A 26,224-nucleotide genomic window follows, 5' to 3' on the forward strand; every position below is an offset into this window, starting at 1 on the left:
CAATGCTCCTGGACAGCAGAGTTAGCCACTTGACCACATTCAGCTGAAGCTCCACTGCTCCTGATAGCTCCTCTCTTCAGCAGCATCACCACTGCTCTAGATAAGCTGAACCCCCTCTGCACCAGGTAGGTCCAGTCTTCACCACCGTTGGTTTCCAAATGAACTGTATCACCAACAGGCAGCCGGTGCACCAGGTGATCCCATATAGGAAGATGGGAGTGGTCTCCAGCAGACTAATTAAACATGTGGCAACACCAGCGGCCACCGGGGGCAAAAACTGACACCAACTCCCGACGGCCTGAAAGGAAAAAAGGTCCAATATGCAAGCATCCGGAATCTGACACAAATCCAAAAATGGATCGTGACAGCAAAGCCCGCACACAGCATCAGTCAGTTTGGCACCAACCAGCAGCAGTACGCAGTCAGGTGAGCAGCGTAGGTCTCCAGAGATGGCTGCTCTGTTGAGCCCGGATGTACTCCCGTCCTCTACGACACAACCTGAACTATGCCGTACTGAGCGGATGACGGCTGGAATGCCTTCCACTCGTGATCAAGACCAGTTTATTTGGCAGTGTATGGTGCGAGAAATGGAATAGTGTGAACATCTGATGAAGGAACTCTCACCTGTGGAATGGCAAGCTAAAGGAGAGGAGGAGTGTAAGGGAGAAGACCAGGCTGCGGGTACCTGCTTACCATGTCCGGAACTGTTGATGTTGTATCCCAATCCCTGTTGCCTGGATGAAGAAATGAGAAGCCGGACCAACCTCATGACCTGGGTAGGCGGGGTTACATTAAAAGCAAAGCGTGCGCAGGCAGTTTGGCGCCAACCCGCCGCAGTGCGCAGTCAGGTGAGTGGCGCGCTCCATCCCCCCAAGTACCGTTGTCGCGACAGGCCGCACTGGTTGGGCCCCGCCATCTTCAGAGGGACAGCTACACAGAGAGGAGTGCTCCGTCCCGCGAGCACCGGAATTGCACCGACCTGTTCCTGTGACAAACTAGTGGCAGCGAAGGGATTGATCTCCCTGTTGTTGTTCGCTGACAAGTTGGTACCAGCCGTGAGATCCGCATGATGTGGTTTCTCAACATACATGTTAACTTCTGACTTCTGAATCACTGTTAGGGATTTTGCATTAAAGCTAATTTTGCCTCTGGATGTTGAAATCAGGTCTCGGGAACTGTCAGCACTGAAGGCATAGTCAGTAACAGGAGCCTAAGAAATGTTAGATGGAAACTGAAAGAAAAGCCTTAACTGGAAAAGAGCTTACTGAAATGTAAAGCATCAACATCTGAGTCCACACCACGACCACAAAGCTAGAAGGTGACCCAGAATCAGAACAGGCATCAACACAGCCTAAATATAGGACAGGCTACATTTAGGTAGCGGAAATTGATGGTTTAAAGTGTGTCTGTCACTTGCTCAAAAAATTAAGGTAATGCTTTGTAGCGATCCCTGAGTTCCTGTTTCTGCTGCGTTTTTTTCTGTTTTGCTCTGCATCTCTCCATTGCAGATATATTCATATTTGTTTCCTCTGGAGCGTGCTATGTGAAATCTTTGCTTGCAGTTTAGCTGGGTGATTCTTTAGCGCTTTCACCCCTCCCTTCAAGATGCTGCCAGTCACAGATAGGCAACGGATCTAGCAGTGTCAGTTGTGATTAGCAGTGTCTGGGAAGAATGGATGAAGGCGAAACACTCAGTTGCACTACAGCTAGAGATTTCACACCCTGCGCCCCAGAAGAAATTGATTTTTTACAAGGTATTTAACTCAAAATTTTGAAATAGAATTGGATCTTGATTCACTGTTTTCTGATGACACCGTCCAATTGCTTCTGAAGCTTCAGCAATGCTAAGCCACTGCAGATATGATTTACAACTGGTGGAGCTTCAGCAAGGGATCGTATAGGAGAGCAATCTACAGGATAGGTGATAACTACTAGACCACTGAGTACCTATCAATTGCGAGAGTAGGGAGCTTAAAGAATATCTGCATGTGATGTCTTTTATACACTGACATACCCATGGAGTGATGGTCGAATAAATGGGCTACTATTTCACTTATTCTCTATGAGATAGCCAAAGACAACCAAGTATAGCTGTAGGATAGATGACATGTCCCCACTATAATGCCTCTCATTTTTATTTTCAAACTAAGAACATCAGGATGAAGTAATATTGACAATAGGTTTGCAAACTGAAAACAAGATTTTCCTCAGTTTCCTATGTGCACTGTACGTGACATAGCCGCATCTGACAGCGCAATATAGAAAGTCATAACAGGGAAGGTCATCTCTCAGGAAATGGAGATATTTTATAAAACTCCCTTTAAATTCTTGAGATAGTTACTCTGAAGGGAATGTCATGGCTTCCCATCTGAATACTGCCCTTATTTGTACTGTTCCCAGTTTTTATTGTTTGTAGCTTAGAATCACTGTGGCAACAGTAAAGAATGCAGCTGAGTTCCAAACTCCCCATTTTTGGGGGTTTCTGAGAATATAATGAGTTCATTACTTTAAGCCATACATATAAGGCAACATGCAATATGCAGCGTCTACGAAAATCTCCATCTATGAAAAAGGGCTGCTGTGCTGTCATTTTCATGCTCATACATATAAATAAATGACAATGTTTAGATTTTTTTATAAATGGAAAGTAATTATTTCCAAGGACATCATTTCTGAAGGGTCGGTGGGGCTTCTGGCCAAGCCAATAATGACAGATAATTTCTAATCTAATCCAGGACAGCCTGGTGCCCATTCAAGCAATCTGGTGGAGCCCCTGGATCTCAGCATAGAAAACATACTATGCATAATTATAGTGGACCTTGAAAGTTTGTAAACGCATCAGAATTTTCCTTATCTCTACATAAATTTGATCTAAGGCCACATTAGATTTTCACACAAGTCCTAAAAGTAGATAAACAGAACCACAATAAACAAATAAGTAATAAATGTTAGACATTGTCATTATTTTACTGAAGAAAATGATCCAACATCACATGTCTATTCAAATGTCCTTTTTTCACATACATGTTCCATCAGTGTTTTTAGGTTCGTGGAAAAAAGACTGTGTCAGCTGAGAGCTTTATTTAGGAAGAATCTGGAATTCTTTTTTTTAACGAGAAAGACAGCTTGGTAATAAAAAAAGCATACACAGATCAAAAACAGATCCAACATATTGATGAAAAATGGTCGGTATTTTCTCATATGCCTAAAAAGCAACCAAATATAAGAAAAAGGTAGGTCATCTCATAAAGCCAATTCTCTTTTCAGGGGCAAGGAACTCCTTATCCTTATCCTCACGTAACGATATAAAGAAAAGTAAAAAATGTCCCATTTCCCATATAAAATTTGAAGATACTTTGTTTGTAAAATGATAAAATAGCATGACACTAGGACAAATGCATGTAACAAAAGTGAGGGAAAAAGTGATGCATTTCCACCACAATTACAGTGTTTATCCCAGCTACACTCTCAATGCACATACCTAGGTTTTACATACAAGCAGGCTCGGACTGGCCTGTTATGATGAGTCCCCGAAGGAGGAAAAAACAAAATACCAGCTAAGTCCAGAAAAACCAGAGAGGTTGGCAGCTATCGGATTGCAGACCCCTGAACCTATCCACAACAACTAGCAGTAGCCGTGGGGGGTTCCTACGGTGCCCTAGACCCCTCGATCACAGCTGGAGAACTACATAGCCTAAAGACAGAAAGGGGAAAAACTAAACTGCCCCAGAGCAGACCCCAAAGCAATAGGCAGCCCCCAACATATAATGACGGTGAAGCAAGATGAAAACACTAACACAGATAGAAAGATAGGTTGAGCAAATGATGGGGCCCAAGCTAACTACATAGGACAGGATAGGAAAGCTGCTGTCTGCCATCCGCAAAAAACCCTATCAAAATGAGCCAACCGACTGATAGGAAAAACAGGCCCTGAAGTCGCTAGGCTTCAAAAGACTATATCAGCACTCAGGTATATTCTGAAGAAAGAGCAAAAGATCAACAGATCAGAGACAAAAATGGAATTCAGCTCACCCCCGGCCGGGGATGGCAGAACTCCCAAAAAACAAGGCAAAACAAAAGCAAAACTGAAGAGTACAAAGCAGAGCAGAAAAACTTAGCTTTGAGACGCAGGAATCAGACTGGTCTCCAAGAATCCAGCAGGAAAATCACCAGCCAGGAAGAAAGGCGTCGGCAGCCTTATATCCAGTCCTCAATTCCAGCCACCCAGTCATCATCTAGCTGCCCAGGTGTTTGGTAATCAGTCTCACTACCTTCCTTCACTAGAGGAGGGAGTTCATCAGACCTCAATGGTGAAGGGAAAAATGAACTCACAACAGTACCTCCCCCTTGAGGAGGGGTCACCGAACCCTCATCTATGCCACCAGGGCGATCCGGGTGAGCCCGATGAAAGGCACGCACCAATCTTTCAGCATGAATATCAGAGGCAGAGACCCAGGAATTATCCTCCTGACCATAACTCTTCCACTTAACCAAATACTGGAGTCTCCGTCTAGCCAGACGGGAATCCAGTATCTTCTCTACCTCATATTCCATGTTACCTTCAACCAATATAGGGTCAGGAGGTGCCACCACAGGAACTACTGGTTCAACAAACCTCTTCAACAAGGACTTATGAAACACATTATGAATTTTAAATGTGACAGGAAGAGCCAACCGAAAAGAGACCGGATTAATAATCTCCAAAATCTTGTAAGGTCCAATAAATCTAGGCTTAAATTTAGGAGAAGCCACCTTCATAGCGATATTTTTTGATGACAACCAAACCATATCACCCACCTTAAACTGGGGACCAACGGTCCTACGCCGGTTGGAAAACCGCTGGGCCTTTTCCTGGGAGAGACAACTTATCCACTACTTGGTCCCAGATCAGGTGCATTCTCTCCTCCACAGTCAAAAGACCTGGGCAGGCAGAAGGCTCCACCTGCCCTGAAGAAAATCGAGGGTGAAAACCAAAGTTACAAAAAAAAGGTGACATCAAAGTGGCAGAACTAGCTCTATTATTTAAAGCAAATTCGGCCAAGGGCAAAAATGAAACCCAATCATCCTGATCGGCAGAAATAAAACATCTCAAATACGACTCCAAAGTCTGGTTTGTTCTCTCCGTCTGCCCATTGGTCTGAGGGTGAAACGCAGAGGAGAAGGACAACTGAATTCCCAGCTTGGAACAGAAAGTCCTCCAAAATCTAGACACAAACTGAACTCCTCTGTCAGATACAATGTTCTCAGGAATCCCGTGCAAGCGAACCACCTGTTGCAAAAACAAGGGCACCAACTCAGAGGAAGATGGCAACTTAGGGAGTGGTACAAGATGGACCATCTTAGAGAATCTATCACAAATCACCCAAATGACAGTCATTCTCTGAGAGACAGGCATATCAGAGATAAAATCCATTGAAATATGGGTCCATGGCCTCCTGGGCACCGGCAAAGGCATCAACAACCCACTAGAGCGAGAACAAGGTTTAGCCCGGGAGCAAGTCCCACAGGACTGCACAAAATTCCTGACATCATGAGACAAGGCGGGCCACCAAAAAGACCGACTCACCAGATCTCTAGTACCAAAAATGCCTGGATGACCAGCCAATGCAGAGCAATGAACTTCAGACATCACTCTCTTCCTCCACTGGTCAGGAACATACAACTTCCCACTGGGACAATGCTCAGGTTTGTCCTCCTGAAACTCTTCCAGAGCACGTCTCAAATCGGGCGAGATGGCAGAAAGAACTACCCCCTCGCCTAAGATGGTAGCAGGCTTAGTCACAACAGGAGAATCAGCAAGGAAACTCCTAGAGAGGGCGTCTGCCTTGACATTCTTAGTGCCCGGAATAAAAGAGACCACAAAATCAAAATCGTGTGAAAAACAAGGCCCACCTAGCCTGTCTAGGATTCAAGCACTTGGCCGACTCCAGGTAAATCAAATTCTTGTGGTCAGTAAGGACCACGACTTGGTGTTTGGCTCCCTCCAACCAATGTCTCCACTCCTCAAATGCCAATTTCATGGCCAACAGTTCCCGATTCCCCACATCATAGTTACGTTCGGATGGGGAGAACTTTCGGGAAAAGAAAGCACAAGGATTCATTTTAGATGTCACAGGATCTTTTTGGGACAACACCGCTCCTGCACCAATCTCAGAAGCGTCCACCTCCACCTGAAACGGGAGTGAGACATCAGGTTGCCGCAAAACCGGTGCAGAAGTGAATCTTTGCTTCAGCTCCTGAAAGGAAGAAACAGCCTCCGGAGACCAATTCAGCACATCAGCACCCTTCCTAGTCAAATCCGTCAATGGCTTGGCAATACCAGAAAAATTAGCTATAAATTTCCGATAAAAATTAGCAAAACCCAAAAACTTCTGGAGGGCCTTCAAAGAAGTGGGCTGAACCCAATCATAAATGGCCTGTACCTTGGCCGGGTCCATTTCAATAGTTGACAGAGACAAAATAAATCCCAAAAATGAAATCCTCTGTACCCCAAAAAGGCATTTCGATCCCTTGACATACAGGGAATTCTCCCTCAAAATCCGGAACACAGTCCGAACATGTTCCACATGAGAGTCCCAATTCTTGGAGAAGATCAAAATATCATCCAGATAGATAATCAAAAATGTATCCACAAAGTCTCGGAATATATCATTCATGAAGCACTGGAAGACAGAAAGGGCATTAATGAGCCCAAAAGGCATCACCAGGTACTCAAAATGTCCCTCCGGAGTATTAAACGCCGTCTTCCATTCATCCCCATGCTTAATGCGGATAAGATTATACGCCCCCCTGAGGTCAAGCTTGGTAAACCAGCAAGCACCTTTAACTCTGGAGAATAGATCAGAATAGATCAGAAATCAGGGGTAACGGATACTGATATTTAACAGTAATTTTGTTGAGGGCACGATAGTCAATACAAGGCCTTAATGAACCATCCTTTTTAGCCACGAAAAAAAACCCAGCACCTAAGGGTGAAGAGGATGGTCTAATTTGACCCTTCTCCAATGCCTCCTTAATATAGGATCGCATAGCCTCGTGCTCGGGTACAGATAAATTGAAAAGCTGACCCTTGGGGAATTTACACCCCAGGTTCAGCTCAATTGCACAGTCATAACTCCGATGAGGAGGCAAAGACGCAGACTCATTCTCACTAAATACATCATAAAAGTCAGCCAAATAGTCAGGAACATCATGTGACTGGGGAGAGGTGGATAAAACAGGAGCATCACTAAGGGCACACCGACAACCCCAACTCACCACAGACAAAGATTTCCAATCCAGAACTGGATTATGGATTTGCAACCAGGGAAACCCCAGAACAATGGTATCATGCAAATTATGCAACACCAAAAAGCTGCAATTTTCTTGATGGTCTGGGGCGACCCGTTTCTCTCGTTTAGGACAGACAGAAATAATATGCGAGGCATCTCCACAAAAAAAACACAGCTTATTACGCCTTCTTAACTCCTGACGTTGCTCCCTGGACAAAACTCTATCACATTGCATAGGTTCAGACACTTGTTCAACAGGTGGCAACATCTCTCGTGTAGTTTTGCGTTCATGTAAACGCCGATCCACCTGAATGGCTAATGACATAGAATCGTCAAGACCAGAGGGAACAGGAAATCCCACCATAGTATCTTTTACAGTTTCTGACAAACCCTTCCGAAAGAGGGCTGCCAAGGCACCATCATTCCAGGTAGTAAGGACCGCCCACTTTCTGAATTTTTGACAGTACAACTCTGCCGAATCCCGACCCTGGCTTAATGCCAACAGGGTCTTTTCAGCCTGATCAATAGCATTAGGTTCATCATACAACAACCCCAAGGCTTGAAAAAATGCGTTCACATTATTCAGAATAGGATCATCAGGTTTCAAAGAAAACGCCCAATCCTGGGGATCGCCGCGCAGCAAAGAGATGACAATTTTAACCTGCTGCGCGGAGTTCCCCGACGAGTTAGGCTTCAAGGCAAAAAATAATTTACAATTATTCTTGAAATTCAAGAATTTAGACCGATCCCCAAAAAACACATCACGAGTAGGAATCTTTGGTTCAGCAGCATGTGAATGAGCAAGATAGGCGGAAATTCCCCGCACTTCAGCAGCGAGCTGCTCCACACGATCAGACAATTGCTTCATCTCCATTGAGAGAAAAATTCCCCCTACGGCCTCAGAGATATAGAGGAAAAAATATGCACACAAAAAAAAAAATCTGATTTTTTTTTTTTTTTTTTTTACAATTCTCTCCTGCTATTGAGTACCCTAGGATCTGCGGTATGGCTGGTGATTCTGTTATGATGAGTCACCGAAGGAGGAAAAAGCAAAATACCAGCTAAGTCCAGAAAAACCAGAGAGGTTGGCAGCTATCGGATTGCAGACCCCTGAACCTATCCACAACAACTAGCAGTAGCCGTGGGGGGTTCCTACGGTGCCCTAGACCCCTCGATCACAGCCGGAGAACTACATAGCCTAAAGACAGAAAGGGCAAAAACTAAACTGCCCCAGAGCAGACCCCAAAGCAATAGGCAGCCCCCAACATATAATGACGGTGAAACAAGATGAAAACACTAACACAGATAGAAAGATAGGTTGAGCAAATGATGGGGCCCAAGCTAACTACATAGGACAGGATAGGAAAGCTGCTGTCTGCCATCCGCAAAAAACCCTATCAAAATGAGCCAACCGACTGATAGGAAAAACAGGCCCTGAAGTCGCTAGGCTTCAAAAGACTATATCAGCACTCAGGTATATTCTGAAGACAGAGCAAAAGATCAACAGATCAGAGACAAAAATGGAATTCAGCTCACCCCCGGCCGGGGATGGCAGAACTCCCAAAAAACAAGGCAAAACAAAAACAAAACTGAAGAGTACAAAGCAGAGCAGAAAAACTTAGCTTTGAGATGCAGGAATCAGACTGGTCTCCAAGAATCCAGCAGGAAAATCACCAGCCAGGAAGAAGGGCATCGGCAGCCTTATATCCAGTCCTCAATTCCAGCCACCCAGTCATCATCTAGCTGCCCAGGTGTTTGGTAATCAGTCTCACTACCTTCCTTCACTAGAGGAGGGAGTTCATCAGACCTCAATGGTGAAGGGAAAAATGAACTCACAACACTGGCCCATAGGAGAACTGGGGAATCCCCCGGTGGGCCCCTGTGCAGCCACCAACCCCACTGAATGGGCAGTGCTTGGCATAATTCAATTGATTCTGTACAGAAAAAAGCAGCATCTCAACATTCATTAATCAAACTACCCAGTTTATTATTATATAGAGATAAAGGTACATTTGTGAATGAGGGTAGTGTAATATTTGCATGCAGGTGAAAAGTGGGCCCCCAAAGTAAATGTTACTGGTAGGACCTTGGTACCCCAGTCCGACACTGCATACAAGTGAACAATCATGATAGATTACAAACATCACATGAAAAATAGACAAAGTCTTCAAAACCCTAAGCGCTTTAAAACTGAATTAAAACTGATGAACAACAAGAACAAAATAAATCTCCAGATCAAAAATTAAAATTAATGTATCGGTAAAAAAGAGAAGGTGCAAATCTATCAAACCCTTCACAATGGAGCATTATATCATTTCATTTCTATTTCCTGACTTTTAGATTCAAAAAACCTGATAACTGATTGTTTCCACCAACTTGAAAAATTAATGATTCAAGAAACCAAAGTGTGGTAGGATCATGGTACCTTACAGAATTATTTACATAACTATATGATCCCTGGAGGATTGCACCTATTAGAAATCCCTACAATTTTATTCCTCAATGAACGCAGAGGAGTGGAATGAGAGCCTCACTAATTGTTCACTGAATCCGATGTGTTTATTTAACAAGAGGAGAGCAAGTTGTCGGAACTCAAAACTTCTATAACATCTTCTAAGGAGTCCCTGCAGCAATATAACACTAATGCCAAATATCAGGATTTATTTACTAAAATCAAGGAATCCATTTCTCGACTAGAAGAGAACAATATGCAAAGGAAAAAACGCAAGCGTCATCGGGATAATAACGTATGTCTCCAAGCAGGTGTAGGAATGGGGCAGAAGGGACAAAATTCCAAGAACCCCCAAATTTATTTTAAAACACAGTCACCCTGATGTGGAAACAATTAAATCGTAACAGTTTCGCATCATCAGATTGGGAATCATCAGATACCAATGTCAATCATTCAGATGTGTCCACAAAATGAAATGACCTATTATAACATAAAAACTGTAGATTGACAAAAGACTCAAGAGAGGCAGTGGTCGCAAATAGTGATGAGCGAGCACTAAAATGCTCGGGTGCTCGTTACTTGAATCGAGCAAATCGTAATGCATGGGTGCTCAACCTGAGTAATGAGTATAATAAAAGTCAATGGGTAACTCAAGCATTTTTCTGGCTGACCCCTGGAGGTCTGGAAGGAGTCGAAAAAATTTTTATGGTGAAAAAAAATTCACCAGGAAATGTAATTTTAAAATTTTGAGATGTGACTGTTCTACCCAGCCTCCGGCGATACACTGACAGGAGATAATCCCCCCCGCAGTGTATCACTGCACTGCCGTCAGAGTTCACCGGAGTTCATCAGCTCCGGTGCTCTCACGGCATTACCGCTGTGTGAGAATTTTCCCATGCAGCGGTGCCGCAAGTGAGAGCACCGGATCTGATAAGCTGATACACTGAGGGAGTGATTAGCCCTTTTCAGTGTATCGCCGGCGGCCAGGTAGAGCGGTCACATCTCCCGATGTGACTGTTCTACACATCAGATCATCGTGGGACAATCTGGATCTCCTTGACTATGGTGGACAGGGAGTATATGTTGGCTTATTATTTTACATTATTTCTAGGAGACGAGGGCGTCGTGGATTTGGTGTGAGGTGAGAATAATGGGTGGGTTTTTATTTTTATGTGAATATGTATGTAATTTTACTTTTTTTTTTTTAACAGTGAGCACAGGCACTGGCAGATGATACTACTCTCCCATCAGCGGCACCTGCTGTCACTGTTATCAGTGACAGCAGAGATAGCCCAATGGGAGCAGTAGTGTCATCGACCCACACCTGCTTTTTTACTGCAGGTCACAGTCAGCTGTGGGATCATGCTGACATCTGCCTAAATGGAATAAGACCTACAAATAAAAGAACACAGTAGATACAGCCAGATATGGTGGCGGTTCAGAGATATTTTTGGGTTGTTTTGCTGCCTCTGGCACTAAGTGCCTTGACTGTGTGCAATACATCATGAGATGTGAAGATTCCCAAAGGATTTAGGGTTGCAATGTAATGTTCAGTGTCAGAAAGCTGAGTTTGCATCCTAGGTCATGGGTCTTCCAGCAGGACAATGACCCCAAACATACTTCAAGAAGCCCCCAGAAATGGATGAAAACAAAGCACTGGAGAGTTCAGAAGTAGCAATTTCAGCCCCAGTAGTGTAAAGTCTCCCACCACTATTTCTAAGGCCGGTTTCACACGTCCATTTAGTTCCCGTACCGGAAAAAACAGTACCGGAGATATCTGTGTCCGTGTGTTGTGAATGTAATACTTGCGGCACACGAGTGGCAACCGTGTGCCGCATCAGTACCACATGGACGGCTGCTGGGGAAGAAGCGCTACAGTAAGTGTTGTTCCCCGGCGGCAGGTACTGAAAACGCTCTCATCATTCTCCCCTGCTCTGCCTGCAATCTGTGTGAGCAGAGGAGAATGATAAGAGTTATATCAAAGTCCGAACGATGACAGGCAGTGGGGGCATTTGGGACAATTACTCCCATCACACTTGCTGCCGCTAATAACAGTGACAGCAAGAGCGGATGATCAGGGTTTTCCTCAGCCACCACCTGTGATATAACAAAATAAATGAATGAAAAACCTGACGTGGGTTCCCCCCTTTTTTCTTGAACCATCCAGGCAAAACTCACAGCTGGGGTCTGCAACCCTCAGCAGTCAGCTTTAGCAAGGTTGGCTATCAAGAATAGAGGGGTCCCCACAATATTCTTTTAATTATTTAAATAAATAATAAAAACAAAATGGCATGGGTTCCCCCCATTTTTGACAACCAGCCTTGCTAAAGCTCATAGCTGGGGGCTGGTATTCTCAGCCTGGTCTGGTAAGGGGCTATTGATATAGGCCCCCCCCAGCCTAAAAATAGCTGCCTGCAGCTGCCCAGAAAAGGCACATATTATTAGATGCGCAAATTCTGGCACTTTGCCCGGCTCTTCCCAGTTGCCCTGTATCGTTGTCAAATGTGGTTAATATTTGTGGGGTTGATGTCACCTTTGTATTGTCATGTGACATCAAGCCCACGACTTAGTAATGGAGAGGTGTCTCAGCGGTGACATCATCGAGGCAGGCTGAACAGCGGTGACCTCAGGACCATGAGAAAATGCCAGTGATGATGTCACCACTGGTGAATGATGCTGCACTCTCAGCAGCTCATTCACCAGTGCTTTTCAGCCGGGACCGTCACATCTTTGCAATGTCCAGTTTGAAAAGTATTTAGCCGCCAGACATGGATTACGGCGTGGGACAGAATGATGGACAGTTATGGTATATTGTTGTTTTTTTATTTTATTTTTATTACAGGAGATTGAGGACTTCTCTGGAATTAGGCAATGCAGCAAGTATGGATTAACTGAAATTAATAAAGGAGTCTATGTCATTTTTTCAATTAAAGGATTTTATTCTGGCTGTGTCTATATTTAACATATAACTATAGGATTAGTAATGAGAGGTGTCTTATAGACACCTCTCCATTACTAAGCCGTGGGCTTGATGTCACCTGACAATACAAAGGTGACATCAACCCCACAAATATTAAACAACCATGCCAACACTACAGGGCAAGTGGGAAGAGCTGGGCAAAGGACCAGAATTGGCACATCTAATAGAAGTGCCTTTTCAGTGTAAGCAGGTAACACGGGATACAGTGACAGGCAGGAGGCAGAGCAAGGGTTAACAGTTTTATTTTACAGGGGAATACTCCACGCATGGAGGTAAAGGGTTAAACAAGAGAGTAACAGTATAAATGGCAAAAGGATATGGTGAGTAGAAGAACAATGGTACAGATCACGGAGGTTCAGATGAAAGTCCCTGGTTCCCCTGTCCATGAAGTGAATAGCGCCGACAATGGCTGGCGCGATGTCCTTTCCAATGGGGTCCAGTAAACAACATTACCCTATCTTCTGGTGACAGTGGTCGGTCTTCGGTATGTTCCACTGCCCCTAGTCCATATACTGCAGTGTCTGACAAGGGTACCGGCCACAGTCCTGTACGAGCCCAACGTGGCTCGGCAACTATAATCACTAATCAAGTTAGGTCACAAGTTTGAGGGCAATTATTAGCTGGCTACATCAGGGTGTAGATAACGGTCACGCACCCGGTCTCTTTCAGGCGGCACACGCGCAGTACTCACTGGCCCAAAGTATCTGGCACCTTGCTGTATGATGGTCACTGGGCACACACTGCATGTTTCTCCCTCTCTGGTCCCCACTGTTGGAGGCGGGCGACGATGAGCACTGGCTTCCACACTACTTGTGCTCTCTGGACAGATCACTTCTTCCCCTGGCTGCTGCTGCTGCTCACACGGCTTTCCTGAGCACTGCAGTCACTCTCTTTCTGGGCTGCTACAGCACCTCCGACTTCTCTCCTGACAGCGATCCCTCTATAGACAGTGGGACCCCGCAGCATCGGTACTCTCTGGTGGGGGAAGGGGAAACCGAGCACGCCGCTCACCACTCTGCTGTGCGCTGCCCTGGGTTGGCGCCAAACTGCTTTGCAGTGCGTGCTTTCTGCTTTTATCCCCCCGCTGTTGCGTGCGCTTTTTACCTCTCTCACCCTGCCCTCCTTGGTCTGCAGGAAGGTCTGCCTTGCCAACGCTTTCCTCCGGGAACAGGAGAAGGTCCGCCTCACTCAGGCTTCCCCTCGGGAACAGAGGATGCAGCCCTTTCAGTTCCGAACCCGGCATGCAGGTACCTGTGGTCTGGTCATCCCCCTTACATCTGGGCAGCTGCATGCTGCTGTTTTTAGGCTGGGGGGCCTATATTGATGGCTCCTTTCCAGCCTGAGAATATCAGCCCCCAGCTGCGAGCTTTAGCAAGGCTGGTTGTCAAAAATAGGGGGTACCCATGCGTTTTTTTAATTATTTATTTAAATAATTTAAAAAAACAGAGTGGGGACCCCTCTATTCTTAACAACCAACCTTGCTGATGCTGACAGCTGAGGGTTGCAGCCCCCAGCTGTGAGTTTTGCCTGGTTCGTTCAAGAAAATAGGGGGGAACCCACGTCGGGTTTTTCATTCATTTATTTTGTTTTATCCCAGGCGGTGGCTGAGGAAAACCCTGATCATCTGCTCCTGCTGTCATTGATAATAGCGGCAGCAAGTGTCGGATGATTGGAGTAATCGGCCCAAAAACCCCGACCTGCTGTCATCATTTGGATTTTAATATAACTCTCATCATTCTCCTTTGCTCACACCGATCGCCGGAAGAGCAGTAGAGAATGATGAGAGCCGTCTTCAGCACCTGCCGCCGGGCAACAGCGCTTACTGTAGTGCTTCATCCCTGGTGCTGATGCGTGTCACACGGAGGACATCAATGTGTGCGGGACGTTTGCCGTCCATGCTGACAGTAAAAAACAGACATGTCTACAAGTGAGGCACACAGACACATGGTCCGCAGAAACACACTGACACGTGTGTACGTGTCTCTGGTACATGTGAAAATTGTCACCACGCTTACCGGAGACACGGATGTGTGAAAGAGGCCTTACATCCAGCTGCTACAGAGAAATTGCGAATTAACACATTAAATCAGTAAATTTTGCCTGCTTTGATAAATTTCTGAGTACAGACCACTGTAAAAAACGTGAATCTATCAATAAGTGAAAATTATTAACGAAACGAGCTTTGGAGTAGGAAGCAGGTCCTATTTGTCTCCCCACCATTGTAAGGACTAATTTTGCACTATTTTGATCATATTGCCCTTAGAGGCTGGTATGTTTACATGCACGCTGGCACTTTGTAGCGCTATAGCTAGGGGTTATTTCTTTGTCTATACTTGTTAGAGTTGAGCGACTTTTGGTTTTTTATGGTCGAGTTTCGTTTCGTGAAACCCGACTTTTCCAAAAGTCGGGTCGAGCAAGATCGGCCGATTATAGGGAAAAGTCGGGGTCGTCCCGAAACACGAAACCCAATGTAAGTCAATGGGGAATAAAAGTCGGCAGTGAGAGGAGGACAGGAAACACACCTACAGTGCTCATTTGAATGCCAAAAGCATCAATTCTTCTTACTTAAGCTGGTCAACCTTAATTAACTTCATAATACAAGTTACGCACTGAAAAATGGGGGTTATTTGGCTAAGGTTGTGGGGGGGTAGGGCTGGCTCCAGGTTTTCATGTGCCCTGGGCGAAAGAGCGCCCCTTTAACACATAATACCACAACTCATCATGCTCCGATACGGCAGAGAAATAGCGGTATAGTACAATGAAAAATACTTCACTTTTTACATCTCATGACGAGGCCCATCTATTTCTCCATACAGAATCATTGGTCCCATATAATGTTTGAAACAGTATATGATGAGCTCCACATAATGCTACAGTATATGTTGGTCCCCATGGATGAAGCTCCACTGTCTTATGGGCCCAAATAATGCTCCAAACATAATGGGCCCCATTTCTAATGCTCTAGTGTATAATGGGCCCTGTAAATGCTGCTCCAGTGTCTGATGTCCACCTTTGGAATGTTCCAGTGTATGGTGGGCCCCATCTATCATTCTCCAGAGTATAGTGCTCCCCAAAAATTGCTGTCCCAACATTGAAAACAATCAAATAAGTCTCCTCGCTAGGGAATCCCTGTACTAGTCTGGACTCCTCGTCGTCCCCATCTTCCATCTCACTGCACAGTATTTCAACCTTGCAAGTGCTGTGATCCTGAGCAAGCAGGGGGGGCCCACTCGTTGGCGACGGCACTGGCACAGGGCCCCTGATAGTACGGTGGTGTGTCTGATGGCGGGTGGGCCGAACCTGCACTTTCATCTGCAGCTTCCCCTTTGTCACCATGTAAGATGGAACTGTATATGGGAAGGGTAACCTGAGTTTCATCAGGGTCAGATTCAGGCCGGGTAGCGTGCGATGGGAATGTAGTGGTCTGGGTCAATGTACCAGCAGATTCATCGAGCAGTGGCTGGGCATCAGTGCACTTGTGTCGCCCCCCAGGAGTACGGTCGCCACAGTGGCATTACCTTCCTCCTAGGGAGTGTGATGTCATGCTTGGGAGCAACGAAGGATCTCTCTAGCAGGTTAACTGATTGGGCGGCGTTATTCCCACGAGTCATGACCCTCCAAACAGCGTTCATGAAGGCAAAGTGTTTGTTTTACGTGGGCAGTATGGTTGCAAAGCTGAACCTTAAAGGAATGTCCAGAAGGGCACCACCAGGAGTGGAGCCTACGGCGTAATTTGACTCAACGGGGCAACCTCAACCATGCCAGCTACAGAACAGATGCACACATTGCAAGCTTAATTCCGTTAACGAACGAGACTCCGTCATGCCCCGCTGTCCGAGTCCGGCTTACTAGAGGGACACGTGAGGCTCTGGCACATGAGATTGGCCAATAACTGGTGTGTCATGCCCTTACATGTCCGTGGCTGCATGTGCGCTACACTGAAAAGGCCAGCGTTTGTCGCTTACAGGTGCAGATAACCCGCTGAACAACGTTAGTGATGGGGATCACTGATTACAATTATTACTCGCGAACGATGATTTCCCAGTAAGTGCAGGTCAACCGCAGTTCCGGAATTAGGCCTAACCGTCATTCCTGAAAAAAATGAAAAACTTACGTGTGCAAACCACAGGTGCTGTAGCTTGCTTAACAGCTCGCCAGCCGTTCTCACGCCCAGTATGGGTTACACGTGATTGCACAAAGGTGAGAAAGGGTACCGTATCCCCGGATAACATGTATGGATAGCGTACACATTCAAAAGATATGTCTATACATCAGGAGGCAGGCTCAGACGGTGTAAGGCCCAGTATGGCTTGCAAGTGATTGCACAAAGGTGAGAAAGGGTACCGTATCCCCGGATAACATGTATGGATAGCGTACACATTCAAAAGATATGTCTATACATCAGGAGGCAGGCTCAGATGGTGTAAGGCCCAGTATGGCTTGCAAGTGATTGCACAAAGGTGAGAAAGGGTACCGTATCCCCGGATAACATGTATGGATAGCGAACACATTCAAAAGATATGTCTATACATCAGGAGGCAGGCTCAGACGGTGTAAGGCCCAGTATGGCTTGCAAGTGATTGCACAAAGGTGAGAAAGGGTACCGTATCCCCGGATAACATGTATGGATAGCGTACACATTCAAAAGATATGTCTATACATCAGGAGGCAGGCTCAGACGGTGTAAGGCCCAGTATGGCTTGCAAGTGATTGCACAAAGGTGAGAAAGGGTACCGTATCCCCGGATAACATGTATGGATAGCGTACACATTCAAAAGATATGTCTATACATCAGGAGGCAGGCTCAGACGGTGTAAGGCCCAGTATAGCTTGCAAGTGATTGCACAAAGGTGAGAAAGGGTACCGTATCCCCGGATAACATGTATGGATAGCGTACACATTCAAAAGATATGTCTATACATCAGAAGGCAGGCTCAGACGGTGTAAGGCCAAGTATGGCTTGCAAGTGATTGCATAAAGGTGAGAAAGGGTACCGTATCCCCGGATAACATGTATGGATAGCGTACACATTCAAAAGATATGTCTATACATCAGGAGGCAGGCTCAGATGGTGTAAGGCCCAGTATGGCTTGCAAGTGATTGCACAAAGGTGAGAAAGGGTACCGTATCCCCAGATAACATGTATGGATAGCGTACACATTCAAAAGATATGAGAAAAAGGAGGACATAGAATCCATTTCCATTGCGAAACATGTATAAATTTATTAAACAAAGAGAAGGACACATATCAAAGATACAGGATATTACAAAATTAAGTAAAATGGGTAATCACATAAGGCCCGATACTGAAAAAACAAACAAGTAGGCAGCCTGTGATGGGAATGGATATCCAGAATCTATACCACAAAAATTGATGATGTAAAATAATTGAACAATGAAATGTAGTTATTCTACCAGCCAAAGGAGTATATGCTAGGATATATTAGTGCAGAGGTCACCAATAAAACGTAATTTCTCTTGGGCATTATTGTACCATACATATAGCCTGAATAAATAGTACTGGTGATACCAATAAAAGCTGCACTGGATATAAGCAAGCTGGCATATACCACCACTTGATCTATGCAGGGTTCAGCTACATAACATACGATGGAAAATAGTATGGCTTGTGAGTAGAAAGTTATGTGGAAAGAAACAAAGTGTGCTTAAATAAGCTGGATAAACCTACCCATCATGTCCAGTTATATACCAGGCGCCGACCTGTATACCCCTACGCGCGTTTCGCGGTATGCAAGACCGCTTCCTCGGGGGGCGTGGCTATTATGATGAACATCCCAGTTATATGACTGGCTGGGAAAAGTCACCTGACTACCGTAAGCCTATCATGGAACGAGCCCCACGCATGCGCATATCTATTTGTGACGCCACGTATTAGTCAGCTGGCGTCATCCAAAAGCGGCCAGCATCTGACCGCTACCTAGGTAACCGCCAGGACAGGCGAACATAGTGAACAGACGCCACGTGAGGGCGGCCGGCGCTAGACCGCCACACAGGCAGCGTCCGTCCAATGTGTTTTTTTGCTCCATGTGTAGCGCGCGTGAACTCAGCCATAACAGGGTCACGGCAACCAGATGACTGAACCCGTATGAATGAGAAATAAGAGGGTGTGGGGAAAGGAATGGGAAGAGGGAAAGGAGGGGGGAGGGGGGGAGAGGGGAGGGGGGGGGGGGAGAAGGGAGGGGGGGAGAAAAGGATGGGAAGGGAGAGAAGAGAAATGTGAATGAATGGGAGAAAAATATTGAGCTAGTCAACCATGCGTGTGCTGCCTGTAAATGGTGTCTACTAGGGAAATAACCAATAAACAAAAAACAAAAAACAGGATGGCACATATAACAATGCAACCAATAAAGGATGAATGCAATGCAAGGCAAAATGAGAGGTAATAAGTTATCACCATAAGACATATTCTTCCATTCGCACCAAGTCCTCTATTTTTCTACTTTCAGTAGATAGTGTGCCAAGACATAGGTATATATTGTCGTAAGTTCAGTGATGAGCTTGCCACGTAGATCACCATGCCGCATGTTGATTGCGAGATAGTAAAATTCCCAATACAGGACATCAACGAAAGAGTTATGTTATCTAAAGCCAGGCAAATAACAAATTAAAAATGAGTGCAACAATCCAGAAACACTCATAATATAAAAACAACATGTGAAGAATTAAGAGCAGGGAAAGAGAGAGAGAGATACCTATCTAGAGATGGCAGGCAGAAAAAGTAAAAATAAAAAATAAAAAATAAAAAATAAAACTATAGATCACAAAAATGGCGCGAAACTGAGTGATTCATTCAGCCCTTGTGGTGTCATGGTCCCAAGGACCATGATCCATCTGCATTCCTTCTGTGCAAGAAGGCGTTTGATGTCACCGCCTCTGATACCACTTTTGACGTGTTGGATGCCTCTCACTGAAAAAGATTTGGGGTCGCTATTATGTACAAGTTTGTAGTGTTTAGGTATCGTTTTGAGCTGTGTCAGATCAGTGGTTGTTTTGGATGCCAAGATGTCACGGACATGTTCACGGACACGTAGTTTAAATTGGCGGCTCGTAAGGCCTATATATACTTTCGGGCACCCACACGTAGCGTAGTAGATGACCTGTGCAGTATTGCAAGTTATGTGTTGTCTAATTGAATACGTTCTTGTTCCATCTACAGATTGGAAGGACGATGTCCGTACGATATTTTTACATGCGATACAGTTACCGCAAGGGTAGCATCCCAGAGGAGGACCACGGGAATCAAAGGGATTTTTGATATGTGGGACATAATGTGAACGTACCAACATATCCCCCAAATTGGGGCTTCTACGATATGTCATGAGCGGGTGCTCAGAGATTATATTCATCAATGAGACCTCCGTCCTTAAAATATTCCAATGTTTGGTGAGTATGTCCTTCATTTGGTTCCATCCCCCATTAAAAGTCGAAATGAATCTGACACAGCCCTGCTCTTGTTTTTTCTTATTGACATTTGGTTGTAATAGGGCCAGTCGGTTTGTTTTTCTTGCTCTGTCAAAACCCTTCTTGACACAGCGTCGACTGTAACCCCGTTTGAGAAAACGATCTCTAAGTTCCCCAGCTTGATCCAAAAATGTTGCCTCCGAAGAGCAGATGCGCCTGATGCGCAAAAATTGACCAACCGGGATGGCCCTGATGGTTGCCCATGGGTGGCAGGATCCAGCATGGAGAAGTGAATTCACTGAGGTGGGCTTCCTGTAAACATCAGTCTGTAGGTTGGACATGTTGTCCACCCGAATCTTGATGTCCAGGAAATCCACCTCAGAACTACTGCAAGTATAAGTCAATTTAATGTTGTACCCATTGTTATTTAAGCTCTCCATGAATTCTTGAAGATCTCGTTTGGAGCCCTGCCACACCATGAGCAAATCATCAATATAACGCAGCCAGCACTGCACATGGTCAACGGCCTGCCCCCCCTCCCCCGCAAAAACCTCCCGCTCCCAGTACCCCAGGAAAAGGCCAGCGAAAGAGGGGGCACAGGCCGCGCCCATGGCAGTGCCGCACTGCTGCAAATAAAAAACGTCTCTGAAAACAAAAAAGTTGTGTGTAAGAACATATTCAAGTAACTCTAGGACCAGATCACATGTGGGGCCATCCCAATTGCTATTTCTGAGGAAGAATCGACAAGCGTCTATGCCATCTTGGTGGCGGATGCATGTGTACAGCGACTCAATGTCTGCAGTGACAAGAAACATATCTGATTCCAAGGACATCCCATCGATCCGAGCCAGGACGTCCGTCGTGTCTCTGACATAGGAAGGAAGTGCTTCAACTAATGGTTTTAAATAATAATCAATGAATTGACATACAGGTTCACATAGCCCTCCTATGCCCGACACGATAGGGCGTCCCGGCGTCACAAATAGATATGCGCATGCGTGGGGCTCGTTCCATGATAGGCTTACGGTAGTCAGGTGACTTTTCCCAGCCAGTCATATAACTGGGATGTTCATCATAATAGCCACGCCCCCCGAGGAAGCGGTCTTGCATACCGCGAAACGCGCGTAGGGGTATACAGGTCGGCGCCTGGTATATAACTGGACATGATGGGTAGGTTTATCCAGCTTATTTAAGCACACTTTGTTTCTTTCCACATAACTTTCTACTCACAAGCCATACTATTTTCCATCGTATGTTATGTAGCTGAACCCTGCATAGATCAAGTGGTGGTATATGCCAGCTTGCTTATATCCAGTGCAGCTTTTATTGGTATCACCAGTACTATTTATTCAGGCTATATGTATGGTACAATAATGCCCAAGAGAAATTACGTTTTATTGGTGACCTCTGCACTAATATATCCTAGCATATACTCCTTTGGCTGGTAGAATAACTACATTTCATTGTTCAATTATTTTACATCATCAATTTTTGTGGTATAGATTCTGGATATCCATTCCCATCACAGGCTGCCTACTTGTTTGTTTTTTCAGTATCGGGCCTTATGTGATTACCCATTTTACTTAATTTTGTAATATCCTGTATCTTTGATATGTGTCCTTCTCTTTGTTTAATAAATTTATACATGTTTCGCAATGGAAATGGATTCTATGTCCTCCTTTTTCTCATGATATTGAGAATCGTCTCCATTATATTTGACTTCATGAGGCATTATTAAGGTATTTTACTCTTGCATTTAATAGGATGTTCTTTTGGAGTTTTTTTCACGTACATTCAAAAGATATGTCTATACATCAGGAGGCAGGCTCAGAAGGTGTTAGGCCCAGTCTGGATTGCAAGTGATTGCACAAAGGTGAGAAAGGGTACCGTATCCCCGGATAACATGTATGGATAGCGTACACATTCAAAAGATATGTCTATACATCAGGAGGCAGGCTCAGACGGTGTAAGGCCCAGTATGGCTTGCAAGTGATTGCACAAAGGTGAGAAAGGGTACCGTATCCCTGGATAACATGTATGGATACCGTACACATTCAAAATATATGTCTATACATCAGGAGGCAGGCTCAGACGGTGTAAGGCCCAGTATGGCTTGCAAGTGATTGCACAAAGGTGAGAAAGGGTACCGTATCCCCGGATAACATGTATGGATAGCGTACACATTCAAAAGATATGTCTATACATCAGGAGGCAGGCTCAGACGGTGTAAGGCCCAGTATGGATTGCACGTGATTGCACAAAGGTGAGAAAGGGTACCGTATCCCCGGATAACATGTATGGATAGCGTACACATTCAAAAGATATGTCTATACATCAGGAGGCAGGCTCAGATGGTGTAAGGCCCAGTATGGATTGCACGTGATTGCACAAAGGTTAGAAAGGGTACCGTATCCCCGGATAACATGTATAGATAGTGTACACATTCAAAAGATATGTCTATACATCAGGAGGCAGGCACAGACGGTGCTAGGCCCAGTATGGCTTGCAAGTGATTGCACAAAGGTGAGAAAGGGTACCGTATCCCCGGATAACATGTATGGATAGCGTACACATTCAAAAGATATGTCTATACATCAGGAGGCAGGCTCAGATGGTGTAAGGCCCAGTATGGCTTGCAAGTGATTGCACAAAGGTGAGAAAGGGTACCGTATCCCCGGATAAAATGTATGGATGGCGTACACATTCAAAAGATATGTCTATACATCAGGAGGCAGGCTCAGACGGTGTAAGGCCAAGTATGGCTTGCAAGTGATTGCATAAAGGTGAGAAAGGGTACCGTATCCCCGGATAACATGTATGGATAGCGTACACATTCAAAAGATATGTCTATACATCAGGAGGCAGGCTCAGACGGTGTAAGGCCCAGTATGGCTTGCAAGTGATTGCACAAAGATGAGAAAGGGTACCGTATCCCCAGATAACATGTATGGATAGCGTACACATTCAAAAGATATGTCTATACATCAGGAGGCAGGCTCAGACGGTGTAAGGCCAAGTATGGCTTGCAAGTGATTGCATAAAGGTGAGAAAGGGTACCGTATCCCCGGATAACATGTATGGATAGCGTACACATTCAAAAGATATGTCTATACATCAGGAGGCAGGCTCAGACGGTGTAAGGCCCAGTATGGCTTGCAAGTGATTGCACAAAGATGAGAAAGGGTACCGTATCCCCAGATAACATGTATGGATAGCGTACACATTCAAAAGATATGTCTATACATCAGGAGGCAGGCTCAGACGGTGTTAGGCCCAGTATGGCTTACAAGTGATTGCACAAAGGTGAGAAAGGGTACCGTATCCCCGGATAACATGTATGGATAGCGTACACATTCAAAAGATATGTCTATACATCAGGAGGCAGGCTCAGACGGTGTAAGGCCCAGTATTGCTTGCAAGTGATTGCACAAAGGTGAGAAAGGGTACCGTATCCCCGGATAACATGTATGGATAGCGTACACATTCAAAAGATATGTCCATACATCAGGAGGCAGGCTCAGACGGTGTAAGGCCCAGTATGGCTTGCAAGTGATTGCACAAAGGTGAGAAAGGGTACCGTATCCCCGGATAACATGTATGGATAGCGTACACATTCAAAATATATGTCTATACATCAGGAGGCAGGCTCAGACTATGTTAGGCCCAGTATGGCTTGCAAGTGATTGCACAAAGGTGAGAAAGGGTACCGTATCCCCGGATAACATGTATGGATAGCGTACACATTCAAAAGATATGTCTATACATCAGGAGGCAGGCTCAGACGGTGTAAGGCCCAGTATGGCTTGCAAGTGATTGCACAAAGGTGAGAAAGGGTACCGTATCCCCGGATAACATGTATGGATAGCGTACACTTTCAAAAGATATGTCTATACATCAGGAAGCAGGCTCAGACGGTGTAAGGCCCAGTATGGCTTGCAAGTGATTGCACAAAGGTGAGAAAGGGTACCGTATCCCCGGATAACATGTATGGATAGCGTACACATTCAAAAGATATGTCTATACATCAGGAGGCAGGCTCAGACGGTGTAAGGCCCAGTATGGCTTGCAAGTGATTGCACAAAGGTGAGAAAGGGTACCGTATCCCCGGATAACATGTATGGATAGCGTACACATTCAAAAGATATGTCTATACATCAGGAGGCAGGCTCAGACGGTGTAAGGCCCAGTATGGCTTGCAAGTGATTGCACAAAGGTGAGAAAGGGTACCGTATCCCCGGATAACATGTATGGATAGCGTACACATTCAAAAGATATGTCTATACATCAGGAGGCAGGCTCAGACGGTGTAAGGCCCAGTATGGCTTGCAAGTGATTGCACAAAGGTGAGAAAGGGTACCGTATCCCCGGATAACATGTATGGATAGCGTACACATTCAAAAGATTTGTCTATACATCAGGAGGCAGGCTCAGACGGTGTAAGGACCAGTATGGCTTGCAAGTGATTGCACAAAGGTGAGAAAGGGTACCGTATCCCCGGATAACATGTATAGATAGCATACACATTCAAAAGATATGTATATACATCAGGAGGCAGGCTCAGACAGTGTCAGGCACAGTATGGATTTGATGGCCCAGACTACACAGCGGAGGAGCAGGGAGAGGTAAAGATTGCAAATGCTGGGGCCCTGCACAAGCAAGGGGGGCCCACTCGTGGGCGTCGGTACTGGCACTGGGCCCCTCATAGTACGGCGGTGTGTCTGACGGCGGGTGTGCACCACCACCGTCAGAGACACTTGATTGCACTATGAGGGACCCTGTGCCAGTGCCCGCGCCCAAGAGTCGGCCTACCCACCTGTCCAGGGCAACGGCACTCGCACGGTGTCGTGCGCTAGGTGGTGACCCCGGCCATGGGGGGGAGGCAGCACAGTTAGGGAGTTTTAGAAAGTGGCATATGTTGATGTTGGACATTCAGCTGATGCAAAAGGCGAAATAGGTCAAGTCCCAGGAAGAGGTGGACCAAAGCAAGCCATTTTTCTGTCACCCTATGTGTCATCAGGGGAAGGTGGGACAAAATCCTTGGAAACCCATGCATGGTTCATTTTAATGAAGGTTAGATCATCCACATTTTGGGTTGACAGACGGGTCCTTTTTTCTGTCAGGATTGATCCAGCTGCACTGAAGACTCTTTCCGATAGCACACTTGCAGCTGGGCAAGCGAGCTCCTGTAAGGCATATTGTGCCAATTCAGGCCAGGTGTCCAGTTTAGCAGCCCAATAGTCAAAGGGGAATGACCTGTGTGGGAGAACATCGATATGGGAGGAAAAATAGTTTGTAACCATAGTTGACAACTGCTGTCTCCTGTCACTTTCCATCGATGCTGTATTACCAGTTGTGTGAGCGGTACTTGAAAAATCAGTCCACAACATTGTCATGAAACCCCTGTCTCCAACGCCACTTCTGCTGTGTGCACCATGAACACCTCTGCCAAGCTGCCCCCGGCCCGTACGGCTCGTGTGAGAACCATCACCGCTGCTGTGTGCTGGGAATGCCTCAAGCAACCGATTTACCAGAGTTGCTTGTTTATTAGCCAATATTAGGTCAAGGTTCTCCTGTGGCATGATGTTTTGTAATTTGCCTTTATAGCGTGGATCCAGGATGCTGGCCAACCAGTAGTCGTCATCGTTCATCATTTTGGCAATGCGGGGGTCCCTTTTTAGGATCCGCAAGGCATAATCTGACATGTGGGCCAATGTTCCCGGTGTCAATGATGCACTGCGAGTGCTGGTTGGAGGAGCACTTTCTGGCACATCCACATTCCTCCAGTCACGCACAAACCCTGTACCAGACCTTGCCACGCCAACATTTTCACTTGCCCCACGAGATGCATCCTCCTCCCCTAAGTAATCATCCCCATCATCATCCTCCTCCTCCTCTTCTTCCTCCAACTCGTCCAGGAGAGGTCCCTGAGCAGACAATGGCTGAATGTCATCAAGGATTCCCTCCACCTCTTCCTCCTCGTCAACATTGGCTGCAGACGCCTGCTCCTTAAGGTGCGTCAAAGTTTGCATGAGCAGACGCATAAGTGGGATGCTCATGCTTAGGATGGCGTCGTCTGCGCTTACCAGCCGTGTGCATTCC

Source organism: Dendrobates tinctorius, unplaced genomic scaffold (genome assembly GCF_039654945.1).
Source record: "Dendrobates tinctorius isolate UK_male_01 unplaced genomic scaffold, ASM3965494v1 ptg000032l, whole genome shotgun sequence".
Lineage (NCBI taxonomy): Eukaryota > Metazoa > Chordata > Amphibia > Anura > Dendrobatidae > Dendrobates > Dendrobates tinctorius.